We start from the raw sequence: 24,879 nt of genomic DNA on the forward strand, positions 1-24,879 counted from the left end.
ATAACCAAATGGTCTTAGCCATCTCACCCTTGGAATTGCTGCTTGGATATAGGTGAAGTCAATATCAACTAAGAAGCATATATCATTAATATGTTTTTCCACTAAGGAAATTGGTATTCTCACCCTTTGCTTCATGGATTTCTTGAAATCCTCAAAATAGCTTGTCATCAGGGTATCAAAATTGTCTCCCATTTGTTCTATATATTCATTAATTTGGAATATGATAGTTCTATCATTTCTCCATGTAACTTTTCCAAAAGAGGGAAATTCATTCTGAACATAAAAGAATACACAAATTAGAATTGCTCCAAATTTGCATTGAGCACCCTTTGTCCTTCTTATGGCAGCTAGGTTTTCATTAATCTGTTGTAGTTGCAGTTCTGCAAGATCATAAGTATGATCCTTTTTCACTAGTTTGTAGCCTACATCTACTGCAATACATGGCACACTATTGAGTCTACTAGATTGATAGAATTTATGTGCAATAACTCTAACAACAAACTCAACTAGAGGATCCTGAATGGTGTGAATTGTCATTCCTCTTTTGTTCCACTGAGCACCTGTGTTCTTTTCAATAACCTCCTTGGATTCACTTCTCAAGGTCTTGAACCGATCTAGGGTAGGATATCCAGTTACCCTATGAATGATTCTTTTTTGTGATTTTGATAGGGACATCTTCTAACCATAAACTACCATCATGAATCCGGCTCAACACGAGTCTGATCCATTCTATTTTAAATACGGTGGGAAAACTCAAAACTCGTGTTAAACACTTCCTTTCAACAATTTTGTATTCATCTTTCAAGACTCCATCGACACACAGCTTCACAAAGGTTTCTCTTATTTTCATGTCTCCTATGGCTCCTATCTTGCAATTATAGCATCTCCTTACATCCTGAACCATAACAACATTTGGGGATATGCATGAAAGGGCTCCGACGAGATCGTTCTTGTATGCAACTTTAGGGATGGGATGAAAATCAAGTTGCCTAACCTCATTAGATACTAGTTGGACTTCAAATGATTCTTTGTCCTAGGTTTTCTTAGAACTCGAAGCCATTTATGCAAACTAGGGTTTCCTTTACACAGAAATATGAAATTGCATAGCTCAGCATAAATGAAAATACCTCAAGATCGATGAAAACACGTTGTAAGAGGTTGCAATCTGCTTGGAATGCTGGATTCTCTGCTATGAAGTCGCTCTACTCTCTTTATCTTCTTTGCTTCTTGATCGTGATGAGGAAAAATGATTGAAATCGCGATAATATACTCTATTTCCATCGCATTAAATGCTCAACTGCAAACTCAGCTTTTGAAAGAATTTTAACCTTACTCGGCTTGCACTACATTTCCACTTTACTCGACTTCCATAGGAGTTACTCAACTCAGCATCAGCTATCAACTCGGTCGCTATTAGGAACTCGACATGCATTGGAGTTTTACTCGGCATCCAAAGACAGCTCGACATCTTCATTTAAAGTTTTTGTCTTGGCATCTTGTTTCATGCAAATTTATACTTTGCATTGCTTCTTCATGGTTTAGGGCTGATGTATGATACTTCCTTATATGTATCAGCCCTGTAGGCTCTTTCTTGTGTTTAATTGAATAAGAAATGATCACTTGACCTTGTGGGTGAAGTGACCCTTTCATTGGATGAACTTGATTCATTCTTTTTCTGCCATGTTTTCTTCATGTTTGTTCTTATGTGTTCCACATCAATCTTTTCTTTACCCTTGGTTACTTCAATATTTGGTGTCTTTGACCTTGTAGGATAGTTTTTGCTGATATGACCAGTTTTCAAGCAACTAAAACATGTGGTTTGGTTCAACCATCTTTTATAGTTCCCTTTGAAATGTGTTCTTATGCAATTTTGGGGTGTATGTCCATATTCCTGACAATAATGAAAACTATGCCTGGTGTTGTAATCCTAGTGGTAGTGACTTTCATTTCCTTTTGTTTTTGCTAGTTGATTTGATGTCCACATAGGCTTTGATTTGCATTCAAATGCTCTATGTCCATACTTCTTACAATTATGACAATGTCCATCAAATCTTTGTGTCCTTGTGACTTTGGATTTGTAATCTCGTGTCATATGTCCTTGTATGTTGCACTTGTGACAGTAACTCTTACTCTTGGGTGTGTTTTGCTGATTGAATCTTCTACTCTTGTAAATATTAGTAGTATGCCCCTTTTTATTACAGTAATGAAAAATGGGTTTAGAATCCTTACCTTTGTCACTTCTTTACTCAATACTCTTTGATGATTCTCCTACTTCTGTGTTGTTGTATCCAAGTCCTGATGTATCATGGGTGGATCTTGGAAATTTCATCAACTGTTCAAAGTACTTGATGGCTTCACTTGACTTGTTGAGATTCTTTGCTACCTCTTTTTCTCTGTTCAATTCATTTTGAAGTTGTTCATTCTGCATCTTCAAAGTAGAGATCTCAATATCTTTCATATTGAGTTCATGATGAAGGTTCATCATTTGGGCAAGTGTATCCATCTGCATGTTTGAGGTCCTTGTTAGTTCAGTACATTTTTCTTTTGTTCAATGATTTCACATAACATTATGGCCTATGATTCATTTTCCATCTTGAGAGATCTTATCTCATCTACTTGAACTTTGTTTTTCTCCATCAGTTCTGCTATTGTTGCATCAAACTCTTTAGTGTCTCCATTGGAAAATAGTTTTGTGGTGTCGATTTTCTTGTAGTTTATATCATTTTCAGCTATGGCTATATCCTTCCTTCTTTTCAAGGATTTTCTTAGTTCCTCCCTACCTTCCTCTACTTTTTGTACAACCAGTTGCACATCAATCACTTGATTGTCAATAATCTTCCCAAGTTTTAAGACTTCCATATTTAGATCTTTTTCTCCAAGCTGTTAGACTTCTCCTTGTGAGAACCTTGATGCTCTGATACCAATTGTTGGAATATCTTAATGGAAAGAATGCTTCTGAGAGGGGGGAGGGGGGGGGGGGGGGGGGGGGGGGGGGGCGGTGTGAATCAAAAGTACTAGATTTTAACCTATTTTTCACAAATCCTTAATAACATAATATTGAAATGTACATGCATGCATATCAACATTAAGTAATTATGAAAAACACACGTGCATCACCACATAACACTTGAAATTTTGGTAACCCATAAACCCTCCAGGAATAAGAAGGTAAAACTGGGGTGGGGATGATACCCACAAAATCACTGCAGTAATAACATTTAACGACTTCTGATGGTCTACCCTGTTAAAGGCCTACTCTGTTAAAGGCTTTGCACTGTATCAATAGTAACTTGGTTAAAGGATTTACAAACACTTTACATGAAGTGTTACCCTGTTAAAGGATTTAATCACCTATTAAAAGGATCTACAAAATAGTTGTTAAGCTAACCTATCACCATAGGGTTTGCTTTCTAATACAATTGCTAGAGAGTATTAGGTATAATAAACCTGATAGCTTACAATCCTTTGATTGCTGAATACAAGCACTTGATCTGCTTTATCTAATCTTGATCCTCTAAGATCTGATATTCTTCACTCTGAAAATAGTTTCCCTTACACACCTTCGTCCATTCTCATATATAATGAGATTTAGTCTTCCTTATAAAGACATTCGAAGACTTAGGGTTAGATGTGGATCTACGATCCATATTGAATCTTTGTTTCCTGCTCATTCCTTGCACTTTTATTATTGGTTGCATGCCTTCTCCATTTTTCTTATTGGCTACATGTAGATTGCATAGGAAATACAAAAGATTCGATCTAATTATTTAATCCTTTGAGATTCATCATATGTCGGCCATGAAAATGGTTTACATATGAATTAGTAACGTTACAAACTCATATGTACATTTTGTGTTACTTGGTGTTTACTGATTCTTGATGCTCGACACATGTAACAAACTGGCTTACTCGGCTTCTGTTGCATTTTTGTATTGCTCAACTTCATCTGTGACTCGACACTCAAATATCACTCAGCACCTAAAGTCATTCGGCACTTGATCTTCACTCGGCACCTGATCTTCACTCCGCACTTGAAGATTGCTCGGCACCTGAAGATCACTTGGCACCTGAAGGTTGCTCGGCACCTAAAGATCACTCGGCACCTATTGGATTTCCTAACTTGGCTCATGTTGTGGCTCGACATACATAGTGTGCTCAGCTCTAATGTAGAAAATGGTTAAGTGTGTTGGCACTCAAATGTCAAAACCATTCTAAGACTAACATGACCCATTGAAATACATACTTGCATAGATAGCTCTCACAGGGCATCTAGAAATGTAGGCCATGTTGTTTAGTGAGTTTGACATCTAGTTTGTAGATTGAACAATAGTGAAAGGGAAAGTTATTGCACATCAATTGGTAGATGCACCTCTAGATGATGACCATCTTTTGATTACAAAATTTCCTAATGAATATCTCTATCTAATAGAAAAACAACCTCCATGGACACTTTACTTTGATGAATCTTACACATCTAATGGATTAGGATTAGGGATTTTTTTGGTCACCCCCAAGGTGATTACATTCCCAAATCAATCAAACTAAGTTTTCCATGTACAAACAACATAGCAGAATATGAGGTTCTCATCTCAGGACTTAGAAAAACCATTGAATGAAACACCATAGAATCACAAGTTTTGGTGATTCCTAACTCATCATCAAACAAGTCTTGGATGAGTATAAAAAAAAGGATGATAAGTTTCTTCCCTATAAAGAGATGGTCAAGAAGATGAAGGAACACTTTACCAAGCTCTAGTTCATATAGATCCCATGGCTTTAGAACAAGGTTGTCGGTGCTATGGCTACTATTGGCTCACTCCTGGACATTCCAAAGAAGCTTCACAATACTAGTTCTTAATTGAGGAATTACATGATCTCGCTTATGAAAATTATGAATCAATGATGGTTTGCATTCTAGTTGGTCCCCAATCCCCTTGGTACCATGAAATTCATGCTTACCTCAAAGATGATATCATCTCCCCCCATCTTACAAAACACCAATGCCTCAACCTCATTCATGGATCTTCCCACTACACTATTGTAGCAAACATCTTATATTGTTAGGGTTATCATGATATTCTTTCTTGATGTCTAGACTTAAATGGGCTCATTATGGCTTTAAAGCAAGTACACTATGGATTTTATGGTGCTCACATGAGTGGAATGGTCCTTAAAAAGAAAATATTAAGGGCTAGGTATTATTGGCCCACATTAGAACATGAAGCTTGTGAGTTTGTTAAGAAATGTCTACCATATCAGTAGCATGCTAATTTGACACATGCACTAGCACAAGATCTGCAACCCATCACACCACCATGACCCTTTGCATGCTCATGGGGTTTTGATCTTGTTGGGATAATCACATCCCCATCTTTTGATGGACATAAATGGATCATCATAGCTATTGATTATTTCACCAAGTGGGTTGTAGTAGTCCTGCTTGTCAATTCCACACGAGTCCAAGTTTCTAAATTCATCATCTGCCACATTACTTGTTGCTTTAGTATCCCAAACACTATATTTTTAGACCATGGGGGAAATTTTGAAAACATTAATATGGAGGAATTGTGCTCCTATTTACACATCCATTACCACTTTTTCAACCCATAATCCCCACAAGGCAATGGTTAGGTGGAGGCAACCAATAAAACCCTACTTCAAATCTTAAAGAAAGCTATCAATAATTCTGGCTAGGATTGGCATCTTCAAATCAACCTTGCCCTTTTGACATATGACACTTCATTCTATGCATCCATTGGCACAACCCCATACTCCTTGCCCTATGGTGCTGAAGTAGGCTAAAGTAGTCTTACCCATAGAGGTTGAACTCCCATCCTTGCATATATCTTTGTAAGGTAAAATGTTTATTAATGACTACAGAGTTGCTAGACTCACCCAACTATATCTACTTGATGAGAAAAGGCACCAGGCCTATGACCACCTTGTAGTTTATGAAAACAATCTCAAGATGAACTTCAACAAAAAAGTTCATCCTCATCAGTTCTAAGTAGGTGATATGGTCTTAAAAGAGAACATGAAGGTCTAATTAGATAGAGAGAAGAAAGGAAAATTTGGGCCTGCATGGCTAGGTCCATATGTTGTCACAACATAATTTTTGCTTAGGAGCATATCATTTATCTACTCTCAAAGACAAGGTTCTAAATGATCCCACCAATATCATTCACCTCAAGAAGTTTTATGCCTAAGCCACTTAGTGCACTTTCCTAGTCCTAAAAAAAGTATAAAAATGTCATAAAAAGTCTTGAAAAATGAACAAAAAGTCAAAATATCAAAAGAAGAAGAAGAAAAAAAGTAGAAAAAGAAAAGCACAAAAAATAAGCATCAAATGATAAAAACTTGGCAATTCAGGCACCATTGGATATGTCACTTGTTGAAAACCTAGTAATAGGCACCATATGTAATTGGATCTTTCTATTGTCTATCAACACTCATCCCTGATCCCCACAATATTCCTCCATCCACTTACCCATATCCCCAAGTTGTTCCAAAATCACACAACCAAAACAACTATACCAATCACCATCCTTGCAGAAAATCCAAAAATATTGTATTCTATAATAATCTAGATGTATTATAGCTCCACCATGTACGATACCATCTTAGATCTTCACATGCACTATATCACAATCCAAATGTATCATCTCCTATGTATTATATTAACAGCTCACAATCACACTATCAAACACTCTTAACACATCTAGTATACAATGCATCCCATACACACTTCCACCCTAGTAAATAAATCTTGTAAAGTTTTGTCCTTGTAAATATCTTAGTCAGTTTCATTCTACATACCATCCGCCATAGTACTCATCAATCATCAACCATCCACCTCACCAATCATCAACTCATTAATCTTCATCCAATGCCATTATATATAGCCCAGTCTCATGTTAGTTTGCATCATATTTGGTCATCTTGTTCTCACCACTCCAAACTTAAGAAATTCCTTATGTAATATCCTTTGTCACTAACTTGTTGTTGTATATGAGCAATGTTAGTATGCTAATAGAAACCAAATTTAAATAAAGCTTCTACAAACTAAACAAAATTCATAAACTTCAAGATAGACTAAGATGAGCTCTCAATTGAAAATATGAGCCATTAATGGGCTCTCTCAATGAGAAGCTCTCTTGTTGAGTAGCTTTGTCTAAAAAGATAGGATGTATGCTCAATATGCTTCCAAAGGCTTCAATGGATGATTGTGGATTTTTGGTGTGGATAGATGGCTTTAGTATGGATTTGGCTCTCAAAATAGCATTATAACTTTACTTCATGGATTGTGTTGAAATGGCTTGGGAGAGGATTCCTTAAATAGGCAAAGGGCTTGAGGAATCAAGGGCTAGGATGCAAGGATGGGAAAAAGCTTATGGAGGGATCAGATTGCATGAGAGGAGAGCACATGGATTGTGCTTCCTTATAGCCAATCAAGGAGTGACACATGTCACATGGTGAGAGGATGGAGGAAAGGGGAAGGATGAGTCAACAAAGGAGGCTCAAGGGATAAAATCTTCATAAAGACCCTCATAATGACTTGTAAGAGCAATAAAAGGGCTTGTAAGAGTCATTTATGACCTAGTGGACTTCATAAAGTTTTATGGTTGAGATATTTTGAGGGTGATGAGAGCAAATTCGACTTGGACTTGATTAGGAAGGTTCTAAGCTTGTTTAGGCTTGTGCAAATGATTAGAGGATGGATTAGGATGGTTTAGGATTAGCTTAAGGATAGGCAAGTGGATGGCATTTAATGAGGGTGGGTGAAGGAAGAGATATTTGTTAACTTTGGCTTGGGTTAGTAAGTTTTAACCCATGTTTAGGGAATGTGACAAGGTTAGGAGGGGATTAGGATTAGTTTTAAAGACATCTTCTAGAAGAGTCTAGACTTTGGATGAGGATAAAGACTTTCTAGAATAGTCTAGAATTTCCTAGGATGAGGATGAAGACTTTCTAGAAGAGTCTAGAACTTCTTAGGGTGAGGATAAATTAGATTTTTAGGAAATAAATAAAGTTTTATTTATTTCAAGGGTTTGGGTTGAGGAGATATTTATTAAAACTTTTTTAATAAACATGAGGATTAATATTTAATCTTAATTAAATATTTTGAGTTGGGATTAGGGGTAGGAAATGATGGGATTAGCCTTTAATTAAAATTAAAGAAGGATTAGAAGATTTTGGAAGAGGTTAGTGGTCTTAAGGAAATTGACCATGTTTTGGGCAAAAAATAAATTTTTTATTTATCTTAGGATTTTTGGTCAATTTATTAATTAAATAATTAATAAATAAGAAAATAATGTTTAAATAAGATTTAAACATTTTTGGGAGGGATTCCTTAATTAAATATTTTTAATTAAGATAAAGGGATTTAATGGCATAAAAATTAATAAATGATGATGTCATCAGAGATTTTTTCAGAAAATAAAAATACTTTATTTTCTAAAGGATTTTAGGTGTCTACATTTTGCCCCTCTTTGATGTGATGCCGCAAGTGGCATGGCATCAAAGATAAGAAAATAAGATGCCCAAGGCTAGAGCAGAAGAGGAGAGAATGGACTGTGAGATGCCCCCTCAAGAAGGTGGTGGGGAGAGAAAGTGAGGTTCGACGACTTCTTGAAAAGTACAAGAATCCGAGATGAGCAAGAAGACTCAAATTGGCAAAGAGAAGGGGCTAAATTAGCTCAAACTCTCACTATGGGAGAATGATAAAGGAGAATCAGATGCACAAGAGGAAGCAAGCTTAAGACTTTAGGGAAGGTGGAGGATGAAGGAGCAGAGCGCTATAAAAAGGAGTCCAGGATAGGGAGATGGATGAGGGGATTAAAAAGCTGATGCAACAGGATTTCAAAGAGTTAGATTGGTGGAAGATGGGTTTCGAAGATCCCTAGGACTAGGATTGTGGATCTCGAAAGATGAGGCTTGGTGGATTGATTTGGATTGGTGGATCCCTAAGACTAGGATTGTGGATCCCTAAAGTTAAGAGTGATGAGTGATTCAAAGAGATACTGATGCATAAGCTGGGGTAGGAGAGACGGATGCTGGATATGGATGGGGGATAATGGAGATGAAGGAAAACCATTGAAGCTTTTTGAGCGGGGGGGTACTTCAAAGAGAAGTACCACCATGTAGTTGAGCACTAGATTTGCTATAGGACTATTGGTTAATTGCCAAGGTTACCAAGAACATCAAGGCCTTTTCACCAACCATCCAAAGGACTGACAAACTAACTCAAAACCAACACGCAAGGATTGCCCCAGCATCACACATGAATCCCAAAGGCAGCATTGTGGAAACGACACTGGGTAACCCACAAGCAAAAAAGAAAACAAGCAAAAGACAGGATCAAGACCTTACGCTCTGATTGCCCCATTCACAGTATACCATGATATGGAAGATCATGGATACCTTGAGGAGGGAACAAGGATATTGCTTGGAAAAGATACTTCAAGACCCAAAAGGGAAGATCCCAAATCAAAAGAAAGTGAAAATCCAAAAGAGAACCGTTTGCCAACGAGATGGGTAGGACGAGGTACTAACGGACCAAGATCAGACATGAGGAAAGCTATATCCTGCAAGGACCTATCGAAGAGCACCTAAGCTGGTGGATTTGGATGAGTGATGCGTCTGGCAAGCAGAACTAAGAAAGATAACACTTTGGTGATAGGAAATCTAGCTAAAGGATGCATTGGAATATCTAACCAAAGTGTGCGATGTGTGCAAGATGTTGACCAAGGACGAACTGACACGAACGCTGGATAGATACAATGGTACTAAGCTAAAGAGGATGTACAAGCTGACGAACCAAGATATTTACAAGCTGAAGCTGACCAAGATAGTTACAAGCAGACAAAAGCTCAGGATGATAGGATAGCGGGATGGTTCGATGTTGTGCAAGATGCAAAAGATAAGGGTGGGGTGATAGCGAAAGATATGGATTTGGCAGGATGCATCCAATGATGATGAGAGATTTTGTGACCAAGGATAGCTAGAGGAGCAGGATGAGATGGCTGGATAGGATGGTAGATAGCTAGGATTATGATGGATATAAAGAGATGACATTGGGTTTGCATGAGGATAGCCTAGAGCTAGATACCAATGATAAGGGAGGATGGACAAGACAAGATCTCCAAGGAATATAGTGCCCCCAATCAGAAGATAACATGCAGAAGGAGGTCTTATGATGGATGTGATAGGATTGAAGCTAGGATGGCAAAAGCTGAAGGGGCTAGGGAGATGGATGATAGCTGAGATGATTGGCTGAAGCTGCATAAGATTAGTGGATGGTGTGAGATGGAAGCTGGAGGATGGAGGATAGGTGGATAGATTGGAAGATGGAGGTGGATGTCAAGAGATGACCAAAAGCATGAGGGTGATAGGCTAAGCTGGGGATGGCAAGATTACGCATGATGCTTGTTTGCCAAGTTTTCATCATGGTAATTATCCAAGGTTCTTGAATTGCCAAGTTTTCACCAATGGACGCTTTATTTTTCTTTTCTTTTTTTTGACTTTTTGACTTTGGACTTAGCTGGAATGATTTTGGCTTTCTTCAGCTATTTTGGCTTTTTTGGGATTTTTCACTGGCTGTTGGAATGTTCAATTTTGTTGCTAGCTGTTGGTACACTGGATGTGTGATTTATGCAATAGATCGGATTAGATGGGATTGATGGTAGGAGATGGAGGGATGAAAATGCTGGAAAGGAGCATGAGATGGGGATGCTTGCAAGAGCAACATTGGCACATGTTGGAACGGGTGTGAAAAGAGCATATGGGGGATAGATGGTAGATGTGGGCGTGATGGAGGATTTGTGGAAGCGTGCTTGGGGATATAGGCACCCAAGATGGAGTTAGGAGATGGGGGACATGAGTCACTAGATGGGGGATTAGCAATGGTGGATGCCATTATGCATTGGGTTTCAACTTTTTTCTTGGGGATCCACATGGTTTTGGATTTTCTTTTCATAGGCTTTTGCATTGTTTTGCATTCTTTGATTGGATTTTTCCTTTTTGGAGTATGTCTTTTAGAATAGACATATGATTTCCTAGGATGTGGATTTTTAGCTTTATGCATTTTGAAGTTGGCATTCACATTGCTGTGGTAAGCTTTGGGAAGATGGTTAGGAGAAGCTTTGTGATATGGAGAGGATATGAAAGTGCATGTAGGGGGATGATGATGGATGATGTGCCCTGATATGTGCCTTTGTTGATCTTGCATAGGAATGGATGGAATAGGATTTTTATGATGGTTGATAGGAGGATGGAGGATGGTAGATTTTGGGACATAGGGACCCAAAATGGATTTAGCGGATGAAGGGGGGATATGGTAGGTTGTTTTGGGTTGCAAAGATGGTGGAGGGGGGATGACATAATATTTCTTGAAGGAGTGATGGGAGGTTGGCATGGTGGGCTTGGAGATAGGCTTGGTTTGGGGGTGTGGTGTACCAACACCTTTAGATGGTGAGCCTTTGGATACATATCCAAGACCATGAACTCCTAGATTTTTTTGTGCAATAATACGCTCTCTGATTCCTTGCTCTTGTGGTCCTAAACCTTGACCTTGATAATGCCATCGATTGAGCATTTGAACAAGCTGAGGAAACTTTTTGCTTGCAGAAAATGGTAGAAGTGATTTATTAGGTGTATTGCAATGGGGAGATACTGTTCTTAATTCTTCTGTTGAGAGAGGGCCACCGTGGATGAATGTAAGTGAACCAAGAGGGTAGATTATAGATGGTGGAATATCTTGGATAGGTGGTAAGCTGGAAGCATGAGGCGAGGGAGATGGAAGGATAGGATCTTGATGTAGTTGGTGGGATGACAAGATATCTTGTAGTGGAGGAGATATGGCTTGAGGTTTTGGAGATGGAGGAGATGGTGACTGCACTATGGATGGAAGACATGGTACGATGATATCTTCATTTATGCTTTGGGGGATGTCAACATGCTTTTGGGTAGGATCTTGATAGGATTGGTTTGGAGTGGATGGTGCGATAGGAGGTGAAGGGATGGATTCTTCAAAGGCAGCAGATGGATAGATGGGAGATTCAGTAGTGGAGATGGGTGAGTAGAAGATGGATGCATAAGGGTCATTATGAGAGATTTGGGAAATGCTTGGAGGCGATGTGGATAGGATTTGGAGGGATTTGACAGGTGGTGGGATTTTGATGCTTGCGGGAAGTGGAAGGATTTTAAGCAATTTGATGGATGGTATGGGGATGATAGCTATGGGAGATGGAGGTGATATTATAGATGGGGAAGCTTCATCACTGACTACCTCACATGGTTGGATTAGATGACATGGCTTATCGACTATTGGAGGCAACTTTTCTTGTATTTCCTCTAGGAGATTCCTTGGAGACTCGTGTGTCGAAGGTGGAGGTGGATTGACAGGAATAGCTAGTGTGATGGGGGTGGAAGATTGGAAGCTTGGTTGATGGGGTGATGGAGGGGAAGCTGGAATATCAGATGGCATGACTAGATAGTTTGGAATAACTCTTGGATTTTGGGGGATGCTTGGGGGAATGTTTCTAAGGCTTTCAATATACCCGTCATAGTCAACAAGATTTTCATCATCATTGGAATAGGAGGTGGCGGGAGCAAGGACAATGCGACCAAACACATCGTGATAGGATTGGTACTTCATGCTTTGATGATGAGTTTGATGGGGATGGGGTCTTGCATATGGATGAACACGGAAGCTCATGGTTGGATTTGGGTTAAGCACAGATTTTGGATTGGCTGATGAAAGATTTCCTAGGGAGAGTCAAAGTTGCATGTCAGACCTAAGGAGGATTGGCTGGAGATTTTTGGCTTTCCTTTGGATGGAAGACTTCAAGGGCATGCTGTCAAAAAGTGAGAGTTTTGCTTTCCTATGTGCTGGATTTGGTGGTGATTGTGTCAACTTGAGGATAGACTAATGATCCTATGGGCATGACACGAGATTGACCACTTGTGGATCCCAACCTTTAGCTCAAGGTGATGAGGGATGCAAGTGACAAAGCTAGATTACCCTAGACAATGCTTTGTCAGAGGGATAACCTTGGTGAGATTGGTTGATTGGTAGGATTGATTGGATAGCAAACTCTAGCAGAGTAACAACAACTCTTTAAAGGCTTGGGTGATTTTGGATTGGGTTGCAAGCTGGCTGGGGGGATGATTTGGATGGACTTTGGATTTGGGATTGTTCTAAGGCAAAGAACTAGATAGATTCGGTTGCAGTGGGGGAGCTTGGATGATTTTCTGATAAGGCAGTGACTACGCTAAGTATGCCTTGAGCTAGGAGATTTCTGCTATTCTGGGATTTCGACCAAAATTGGCAAACATTCATTCAAAAGCTATGAACAAACAAGAAGACAAAAGTTTTTGAGCAAGCACGTCAAATACACCAACATCCTAAGAAGCTTTCTACAAGGATGAAATTTGGTTTAGCTAGGGAGTCCTCGATATACGCAAGGTACGTGAGGCCCAAATCCGTTGATGAAACCAAAAAGATGTCACACAGCCGAGAGGAGCGGTAACCCACTTCTCCTCTTTCACTTCTCAAGGGTATAAAGTTCCTTGAGGCTTAGCCCAAATGACAAAATCTTGATTCCAAGAGAGGTGTCTTTGGATTCACCTCCTAATTTTTATACTCCGCCAGAATGCTGGAGTTGAGGTCGTCCCAAGGGGTGATGAAATCCCCAAGCAGGCCTCCTAAAAAGCTAAGACAAGATTTTGGATCCTAATCTTATGCACCCAAGATGGCCTCGAAAGACGACAAGGGGAGAGAAGACTTGGATGATCTTGGGCTAAAAAACACGCTTGTTCTTTTACCAATTGACGCTTAAGTTTTCTGATCTAGACTTTGCAAGCACTCATGTTTAAGATACAATGTTTATTCCAACTTTGAAGCGTCGACAAAAATAAAATTGATCGAAGAATGCGAATAAGAAGAAGAGTTAGGGTCAACAAGAAGGTAAACCCGTGCACCCGGAGGCTCTCCACGTCAAGTATCGATTGAGGCTCTCCAAATGAAGTGTGAGCGAGATTAATGCGCATTCAAAGAATTTTCTAACTTAGAAAAACCACTAAAAACCCAAGTGAGTGGAGTTTGATTTGCGTGGAGCACTTAACACCCTCTTAAGTGGACCCATCCCCATTGATGGCACTGAGATTGCAACCAATGGTTAAATTGATGGGTGATTAAAGAGGGTGAGTCCAACAACAAACTCACTCAAAGCATTTTTATTTGTTTTTATAACTTAAAAGATTACAAAAATGTAGATTCTTTTTATGCTCCAAAAGATGATTATTTGATCTATGGCATTCAAGATTGGATTTGTTGTTTTAATAATGCATTCATAAAAAAAAAAAACTTTGATTTTAATCCATGGCACTCAAGAGTGATTTTAGCAACATGCATTCAAAGACAAGTGATTAAACATTCAAGTTTTTTCCTTTGAGCATTCAAGATTGAGATTTTGTGTGTTGTTTTAAGAACTTTGAAGTGCTTTGTTTTAACCTTAGATCATTCAAGATTGTTTTGGACTCAAAAGTGAAAATGACTCTTTGGACTTTGGTTTTCATTCAAGATTTTGTGTTCTAGTTTGCATATTTTAAGCCCAAAAATGATATTCCTAGATTGTTTTGATGCATGAAAATCCTAAGAAACATTTAAGATTTTGCAATAAGACATTTGTTTGGAACAAATAACAAAGCTTTTAGGACAATTTTTTGGCAACCATTTAGGACTCTTAGTTTTCATGAGATTTTTTAAAAGAACTTTAGTGTGCACTTAGTGTTGATTTTGAACCTTTTGAAATGGAAACTTGAAGTTCTTTTTAAATTCCCAAAAATGAAGTGTTCCTAATTTTGCATGAATGCATCTAAAACCTTGATGTTGCAAGGATGCAAATGATTAGATTGGTTTAGTTTCACTTGTTAAAAGATTTTTTCTTTCTTGCAAATTTTAAATTTTTCAATGGATTTAAGTATGATTTGGGGGTTCATTTTAAGCACTAAAAAGAAGTGTGTATGATTTTGCTTCCTTAAAAAAAATGGCCAAGATCTCCCACAAGAAGAAGAAGAAGAAGTAGATGGAATAAGAAGAATATAGACAAGAAGAGGAAGAAGAATTTCAAGTTCTTTGTCCACCTATAAGCTTGAAAAATCTGCAAACACTATGAGATAGATTATGAGTTCCTTTGTCTTCTTCATGCTCATGTGGACCTACAAAACCAATTTATACAATCCTACCAATCACAAAAACAAGAAAAATTAGCCAAAATCAGCAAATAACATACAAAACTTGACTAAAAAAAGCTAATGAAGATGACCCATGCGGGGTCCCACCGGGCGTGCCAAAATGTATATGAGCAATGTTAGTATGCTAATAGAAACCAAATTTAAATAAAGCTTCTACAAACTAAACAAAATTCATAAACTTCAAGATAGACTAAGATGAGCTCTCAATTGAAAATATGAGCCATTAATGGGCTCTCTCAATGAGAAGCTCTCTTGTTGAGTAGCTTTGTCTAAAAAGATAGGATGTATGCTCAATATGCTTCCAAAGGCTTCAATGGATGATTGTGGATTTTTGGTGTGGATAGATGGCTTTAGTATGGATTTGGCTCTCAAAATAGCATTATAACTTTACTTCATGGATTGTGTTGAAATGGCTTGGGAGAGGATTCCTTAAATAGGCAAAGGGCTTGAGGAATCAAGGGCTAGGATGCAAGGATGGGAAAAAGCTTATGGAGGGATCAGATTGCATGAGAGGAGAGCACATGGATTGTGCTTCCTTATAGCCAATCAAGGAGTGACACATGTCACATGGTGAGAGGATGGAGGAAAGGGGAAGGATGAGTCAACAAAGGAGGCTCAAGGGATAAAATCTTCATAAAGACCCTCATAATGACTTGTAAGAGCAATAAAAGGGCTTGTAAGAGTCATTTATGACCTAGTGGACTTCATAAAGTTTTATGGTTGAGATATTTTGAGGGTGATGAGAGCAAATTCGACTTGGACTTGATTAGGAAGGTTCTAAGCTTGTTTAGGCTTGTGCAAATGATTAGAGGATGGATTAGGATGGTTTAGGATTAGCTTAAGGATAGGCAAGTGGATGGCATTTAATGAGGGTGGGTGAAAGAAGAGATATTTGTTAACTTTGGCTTGGGTTAGTAAGTTTTAACCCATGTTTAGGGAATGTGACAAGGTTAGGAGGGGATTAGGATTAGTTTTAAAGACATCTTCTAGAAGAGTCTAGACTTTGGATGAGGATAAAGACTTTCTAGAATAGTCTAGAATTTCCTAGGATGAGGATGAAGACTTTCTAGAAGAGTCTAGAACTTCTTAGGGTGAGGATAAATTAGATTTTTAGGAAATAAATAAAGTTTTATTTATTTCAAGGGTTTGGGTTGAGGAGATATTTATTAAAACTTTTTTAATAAACATGAGGATTAATATTTAATCTTAATTAAATATTTTGAGTTGGGATTAGGGGTAGGAAATGATGGGATTAGCCTTTAATTAAAATTAAAGAAGGATTAGAAGATTTTGGAAGAGGTTAGTGGTCTTAAGGAAATTGGCCATGTTTTGGGCAAAAAATAAATTTTTTATTTATCTTAGGATTTTTGGTCAATTTATTAATTAAATAATTAATAAATAAGAAAATAATGTTTAAATAAGATTTAAACATTTTTGGGAGGGATTCCTTAATTAAATATTTTTAATTAAGATAAAGGGATTTAATGGCATAAAAATTAATAAATGATGATGTCATCAGAGATTTTTTCAGAAAATAAAAATACTTTATTTTCTAAAGGATTTTAGGTGTCTACAGTTGTTCTTATTATTTGTGTTTGCTAGTTAATTTGACATAGGGAGATATAGGAAAATCTTTATAACAACATGTGGGATTAAACTCAACTCAAATATTTTGTACTTCTTACTCAAAGTTGCACACAAAAGCTATACATATATTTAAGAAACCATAGAGAACACAAGGGCAAATGCAACATATTTATAGGTGTAATAATTTAACTTCACATATAGAGCAACCACAACATACTTGGCTATGTTGTCTTCCAAGTTGCATCCTTATACAAAATAAGAATTCCTCAATCCTAGAGCCTTATCTTGAATCTTCTATCTTCTATTCTCTCTAAGAATGCTATTTTCCTACATCTAACCAAGTTTGTTTTATAGCCAGCTAAGCCTAAGTCAGATAGTTTACAATTTAGGTCCATACTTGGAAGAGTAAACAAAAACCCACACAAATGGTCATATGAAGTGATTGACACTTGAAGGCAGGTCCACACGTGTGCTAGGAGTCAACTCCTAACTGCACAAGATGCTACATAATCAACGAAAATTGTGCCTATTAGAAAACCATGCTACACGAGGTGGAAACAATTGGAAACCAAGACCATAAAGAATGACATAAAACTTAAGAAATATAGAAAATAAGAATTTGTGTGATTAGGACAAGGATCTAGGAAATGTCCTCAATATGATGACAACTACACATAACCTAAAACCAAAAGCAACAAAAACTACATCGTGAATAATAGAGTAGTACAAAAAAACTAGAAATATTTTTGGTTGATGCAACATTGCTCAAAGACCTAGGATGTTCTCACATAAAACACCCAAGGTTAATAAAGAACTCATGACCACATCAAGCATGACTGATATTCTGACCTAAATTGTAGAGATCTAACTCATCTTGCATAATCCATGAACTTTCTTCAATTGGTTTATCTTTCCATTGAAATAGGTATTCCATGTAATCTTTTCCTATGGTGCTTTTACTTACTCAGCTACTCAAGATCTTCTTAATGTTATCTTCTTTCTCCTTAGGGTAATCCCAGTTATCTTTCCATTCTTCATTTGATTCAAAATACACAAAGATAATTTCAATGTTGAATATAGGAAAAATATCCATGTCTTTTGGTAATTCAATTTCAAAGGCATTTCCACTATCAAACTTTCTTAGAATCTTACAAGGACCAAACTTCTTCATCTCTAGCTTAATGTAGGTACCAACTTTAAATATATTTTTCTTCAAGTGAATCATTGCCTCATCACCAACTTTAAAAGATTTGTCTCCTTATTTTATCTTCTATCTAGTTGTATTCCAAATTTATATGTTCCAACTTCCTTTTAACTTCCTCATTTAAAGCCTTCATTAAATTTACAAAATCTTCACCTTTAACACTCCTCTTTATTTCAAGGTTCATATTCCTCAATTCAGTAGCTCCCTTAGGATTCATTCCAATAATAATCTCAAAGGTGTCTTCTTATTGCTCCTACTCACAAAATATTGTACGCGAACTCTTCTTATGCCAACATTAAGTCCCAATTAGTAAGCTTATCTCCAACCAAGCATCCTAATAGGTTACCCAAACTTCTATTCACAACTTCAGTTTGTCCATCTACTTGCAGATGAAATGTAGAAGTAAACTTCAATTCTATATTTAGTTTCTTCCAAAATTTCCTCCATAAATAACCAGTGAATTTAGTATCTCTATCTAAAACAATAGTTTTAGGCCATCCATGCAATCTCACCACTTCCTTAAAGAGTAATTCAACTACATGTATAACATCAAATGCCTTCTTACAAGGTATAGAATGTGCCATTTTTGAAAATCTATCAACTATCACCAAAATATAATCATTTCCTTTCTAGGTTCTAGGAAAACCAAGAACAAAATCCATACTGATATCTTCCCAAGACTTATCAGGTACAGGAAATGGTGAATATAATCCCAAATTCTAACTAGTCACTTTTGTTGTTTGAAAAATTTTGCAACTTCTTACCATTTTTCGCACATCCTTATTTATCCACAGCAAAAAATACCTGTTTGAAATAAACTTCACTAGTTTATCAATCCCAAAGTGTCTAGCAAGTCCACCACTATGCTTCTCTTTTGTGATGTTCTCTCTCATAGATCCTTTGGGTATGTACAACTGCATTCCTTTAAACAACATGTCTTTATGAATAAAATAATTAGTCCACTTGTCCCTCACCATCTATTCCTTATAAGCTTTCCAAGGTTTTGCAAAATTAGAATTAGTTTCATACAAATACTTCAAATTATTAAAACCAATTACCTCAATTCTCATTTTTGTCAGTAAATTCCTTCTTTGTCTCAAAGCATCAACAACCTTGTTTGACTGCCCACTCTTATGTTTCAAAGAAAAGGAAAAATTCTGCAAAAACTCAACCCACTTCATATGTCTTTGATTCAACTTTTTTTGAAATCCCAAATACTACAAATCATTATGGTCAATATACAATACAAAATCTTTAGACATTAAATAATGTCTCCATTTCTTTAGAGCTTGAATAATAACATATCATTCTTGATCATAAACTAAACATTTCCTCTTAGCATCATTCAATTTCTCACTAAAGAAAGCTACAAATCTCCCTTCTTAACTCAAAATATCTCCAATAGCACTTCTACTAGCATCATTTAACTTGAAAAACTTTATTGCAATCAGGCAAAGAAAGCATAGGCAATTCTGTAATATTTTATTTTAATGTTTCAAAACTCTTTTGTGCTCTATGTGTCCATTTGAAATATTTTTTTATCTCCTCTCATAGTCTCAGTCATAGCATTACAAGTAGAACTAAAAATTCAGATTAGCTTTCTATAAACCCTTGCCAATTCATGAAATAATCTTACTTCTCCAGCATTCTCAGGTGTAGGGCAATCAAGAATAACTTGCACCTTCTTAAGATCCATGTTTAAAACATTAGCTAAAATAAAAAAAATAAGATACATAATATCTTCCTTCATGAATGAACATTTCTGTAGGTTAGTCAATAATTTCTTCTCTTTTAATCTCTACAATACTTGTCTAATATGTTCAAGATGCTCATCCTTAGTCTTATTAAATATGAAAATGTCATCTAGGTATACAATAAAAAATTTACCCAAGAATCTTTTCAAAACCTCATTCATCAATCTCATTAAAGTACTAGGTGCATTAGTTAAACCAAAAGTCATAACCAACCACTCATACAAATCTTCATTAGTCTTAAAAGAACCTTTCCATTCATCCCCTTCTCTAATTCTGATATGATAATATCCACTTTTCAAATCAATCTTGCTAAAGTACTTTTCTCCACTCAAACCGTCCATAATGTCATCCATCCTAGGCAAAGGAAAGCTATATTTCACTGCTATCTTATTTATAGCTCCAGAATTAGTGCACATTCTCCATTCCCCATTCTTTTTAGGTGCTAACACAATAGCTACTACACAAGGACTTAAACATTCTCTGATCAGACCCTTCTCAAGTAATTATTGCACTTGTTTATTCAATTCAACCTTTTCATCAAGTGTCAATTTATGTGGTGCTTTATTAGGTAAACTAGCTCCAAGTATCAAGTCCTTACAATGACTTCTCATAAGTGGTAAACCATTAGGTACATGATCATAAATTATGTCTTGGAATTTTCTAACAAAGATTCAATCTCAGGTGTATGCTCTAGCTCATCTTATTTCTTAGTCTTTCAAAGCAAAACAAACATTCTATTCTTTCACATCTCTAGTAAATTGATTACCTTTAACCAAACATACTCTAACCATGGTACAATTATTCTCCTTAGGTTTCTCTACCAAGGGTATAAATATTTTTTTCTTTCTAGCTACCCAAATAATATACTAATTCAATCTACCATCATGCAAAGTTTGTCTATCATACTGCCAAGGTCTACCCAAAAGAATATGAAAACAATCCATAGGCATAATATCACATAAGACTTCATCATGATAATTGACATTTTTTGAATTTAACAAGGCATTGTTCACTTACAACTAAATTACGCTCCTTCTAGATCCAAGCAACATGATAAGGTTTAGGATGTCTCAATCTCTGTAACTGTAACTTGTTAACCAACTTCTTAGATGCCAAATTATCAGAACTTCCACTATCAATGATTACCTTGCAACATCTTCTAGCTATTTCACATATAGTTTTGAACATATTTCTTCTTAAAATAGATTCTCCATCAATTTACTCATTCCACAAGATTCTTCTTAGCATCAAGTTCTCACCATTTTTAGGTTCATTAGGTGTTTCTGCAACTTCTTCACAAGCCAAAGTACTTCTGCTATTATCTCTAATCTTCTTTCCAGAGTTAGTACATTCAAAGGTCTTATTTCCTTCTTCTCTACACTTATAACAAGTACCTTTAAACCAAGATATATATATATTTTTTCCACCACTATTATTCCTAGTGTAATCAACATAGCTACCTCTAGTGTAGTTATCTCTTCTGCCAGCAAGTTCTTCCTTCCATTTTGATTTTCCTTTGTCCTAATTTGTGCTATTACATCTACTACCTTCTCCATGTTCTACCTCTGCTTCTTTGAAATATTCTACCTCTTCCTCTCTATCTCTGATGATGTCTCTTTGCTAATCTTTCTTTAGTCTTCAAAGAGTATTGTTATGCTTCTTCCACACTATCCGTCTTAACATAGACGATCTCATCCTGAATTGATGTCCTTAAACCATTTAGTTATCTTGCCACCTTTTCAAATTCATCATCTACATGTGTAGATGTAATATACAATTTATATAATTTCTTAGTACATTCCTTTACACTCATGTCCCTTTGTCTCAAATTTTGTATCTTTTGCAACAAGTTAACTTAATAATCAACAAGAAGAAACTTCTTCTTTGTCTTTCTAATCATATTTTCCCATGTCTTGATCTTTTCTTTTTCCCTTTTTCATCTCTCAGTTTGCAAATGATCCAACGAAAGTGAAGCATGTCCCTTCAACTTTGTGACTGCTATCTTAACCTTCTTATTGTTAGGAGTACCTTCATGCTCAAAGTATTTATCCATCTCAACAATCCAATCTAATACAAAATTAGTCTCAAGTCTTCCATCATAGAAAACACCTTCAATGATAGGTCTAGTATTAGCCCTAGACAAAAATCTCAGAAGCCTTTCCTCATCTTGTTTAACCTTAGGTCCAAGATTAGGATTTGGTGCTACCTCTTCATCATCACTAATATCTTCAAGATGTAGACCTCTTCTCTTTCCTATCTCTAAAACTTCAAGTCTCTTTGCAATCTACCTCACCATGTCCATAATAACATTATCAACATTTCCTCTACCACAAACTATCTTGACAATAGTTCGTGCAAGATCGTAAACTTCTACAAGTTATAGTTCGAATTTTAGATATGCCACCCTACAACCAAATTCACAAGGTTCTCCATGATCCAAGCCTTAAGAAAGAACTCATTCTAATACCACCTAATGTAGGGAGATATAGGGAAAGGTCTATAAAAACATGTAGGATTAAACTCAACTCAAACATTTTGCACTCCCTACTTAGAGTTGCACACAAAAGCTATACATAGATTTAAGAAACCATAGAGAATACAAGGCCATATGGAGCATATTTGTAGGTGTAATAATGTAACTTCACATATAGAGCAACCAAAACATGCATAATTATAAGGCCTTTCGAGTTGTAGCTTTATATAAAATAAGAATTCCTCAATCTCAGAGCCTTATCTTTCATCTTCTATCTTCTATTCTCTCTAAGAATGCTACTTTACTACATCTAACCAAGTTTCTTTTATGGCCAACTAAGCCACAAGTTGGCTAGTCAAGCAATTATTTATAATTTAGTTCTATGCTTGGAAGAGTAAACAAAAACCCACACAAATGGTCATATGAAGTTATGTGCACTTAAAGGTAGGTCTACACATGTGTTAGGAGTTAACTCCTAACTATGCAAGATGATACATAATGAGCCAAAATAGTTCCAATCTAAACAACACACTACACAAGGTGGAAATAATAGGAAAATATGACTACAAAGAACAACACAAAACTTGAGAAATAAGAATGTAAGAATTTGCACACTTAGGATAAGGATCTAGGGAAATTCCTCAATATGATGACACCTGTACATAACCTAAAAATAAAGCACAAATAACTACTTCACAAACAACAGACTGGTACATAAAAACTAGAAATATTTTTGGTTGATGCAAGACTGATACAAGACTCAAGATTCTCCTACATCATAACCTAAGTGGTAGGTGATACCGATAAGTCCTTGTAGAATACATCTTTCCTCTTGTTAGACTTGGGTCTGTCAGTATCAAGTTCTACCGTTCTCTCCGACACAGTTATTTTTTGTCAATTTACAATTTTTTTCGAAGTTGATTTTCAAGTCTAGTTCTTGATTATCTTCTCTAAGAAATATGGTCTAGTGATCCCCTCTTCAAGGTTGCCACAATCATTCATCATGGTGTACTACGAATGAGACAATCAAAGAGAAAAGTCTTGATCAATCACCACTTTGTTTTGCATCTCATAGTGTGATTCAAAACATTGATGGTAAAAATCTCAAAAAAATCAAATCCAAAAACAAATCACTGTAATACTATAGACACTTAAAATTGTCCCAGACACTTAAAATTATCCTAAACACTATATTAATTGATTCAATATCTCCCTTGACACTATAATTATTATTAAATTATATTTGTCATATTCTTCTACTTATTTAATTAAATAGGTTCACTTCCCTAATGTATTTAAATTTAAATTGAATACTCCCCCTAATGTGTTAAATTTATTTAATGCATAATGTTCCATAAACCCCCTTTAAATAAATTCCAATGTATTTAATTTCTCTCCACTTTATTAAATTCTTTAATCCTATGATTAAATTAAATCCTATTTAATTTAATCCTAATCCCACCTAAAATCTAGTCTACCATCCATCACTCTCATCCTTCTAAGCCTACCCACTAGTTAATCCCACTTTATTAACCTAAATACCCTCTTAAACACCTTTTAGCCCCTAAGTAGTTGCTCACACATGTGTGACCAATTCAAAGCACAAGAAAGCCCCCCTTTCATTAATTCCTCCAAAAGTCTCTTACACCCTTGTTCCCTTTCCTTTCTCTAAGGTTGCTACCACATGTGCGAGCACACCTTAAGCCATCTTAATCACAAAAAGACTTATGTTGACCTTTGCATGGCTTGTCCCCTTATCCCATGTGTCTCCCTTGTGGTACCTATGTGGATGCCACATAGATGCCACCTCCTCAAGGTCTCTCTTAAGCCTATAAATAGAGCCCTTTTCTCAAACTTTTTTCATCTCCCTCATTTGCATTGTTATCATGCTAGTATAATTCTAGAGCTCTTAGTAGTTTTATATAGTTTTCTAATCTTTGGTAGTTGCTAGCTTTATTTTACTTGCATGGTTAACTTAGTTTATTTTCTTGCATCCATCTTCACCATCCTTGAATACTTTGAGCATGGTTGCATCCAAAACCATTGTTTGAAGCATTCTCCTTGCATCTAGTTAGCTTCATGCATCTTGCAGTTCATTTCAATCATCTTGGGATTCAACTGTTGTGTTTGTGAGGGCACATCCACATCCCTCCAACTAGAACACACCAACAAGGTTCACACAGGTGCCCTTGTTGAGCTACTCCGAGGTTGCATGGGACTCATATCTATTGGTTGATTAGCTTAGTAAAATGCAAGTAGTTTTAGTTGTTTTCATTGTTTAAATCTTGATATATGAACATGTACAACTAACATTTTCCTTATTTAAGTGTACTCCCAATAGGTAAATTTTTCATGTATACATCTTCAACTATGATTCACACACTCATCCATACTGATTCTAGGGTTAAAATCCTTCTTAAATAGATGTTTTTTGAAAGTTCTAGAGCTTGATCGATGGTTCACAATCCATCATCTTTTGCCATTTCTATGTATTTTTTTGATTGGTTCAATTGCATACCTCGGGATCACTATCTCCTCTAATGATATGTAAGCATCTCCTTAGCTAGCTCTACAAATATTAAATGACATATACAACTTGTCCAAAA

The sequence above is a fragment of the Cupressus sempervirens genome, chromosome 2 (assembly GCF_028749045.1).
Source record: "Cupressus sempervirens isolate cs-2001-9-10 chromosome 2, ASM2874904v1, whole genome shotgun sequence".
Taxonomy (NCBI): Eukaryota; Viridiplantae; Streptophyta; class Pinopsida; order Cupressales; family Cupressaceae; genus Cupressus; species Cupressus sempervirens.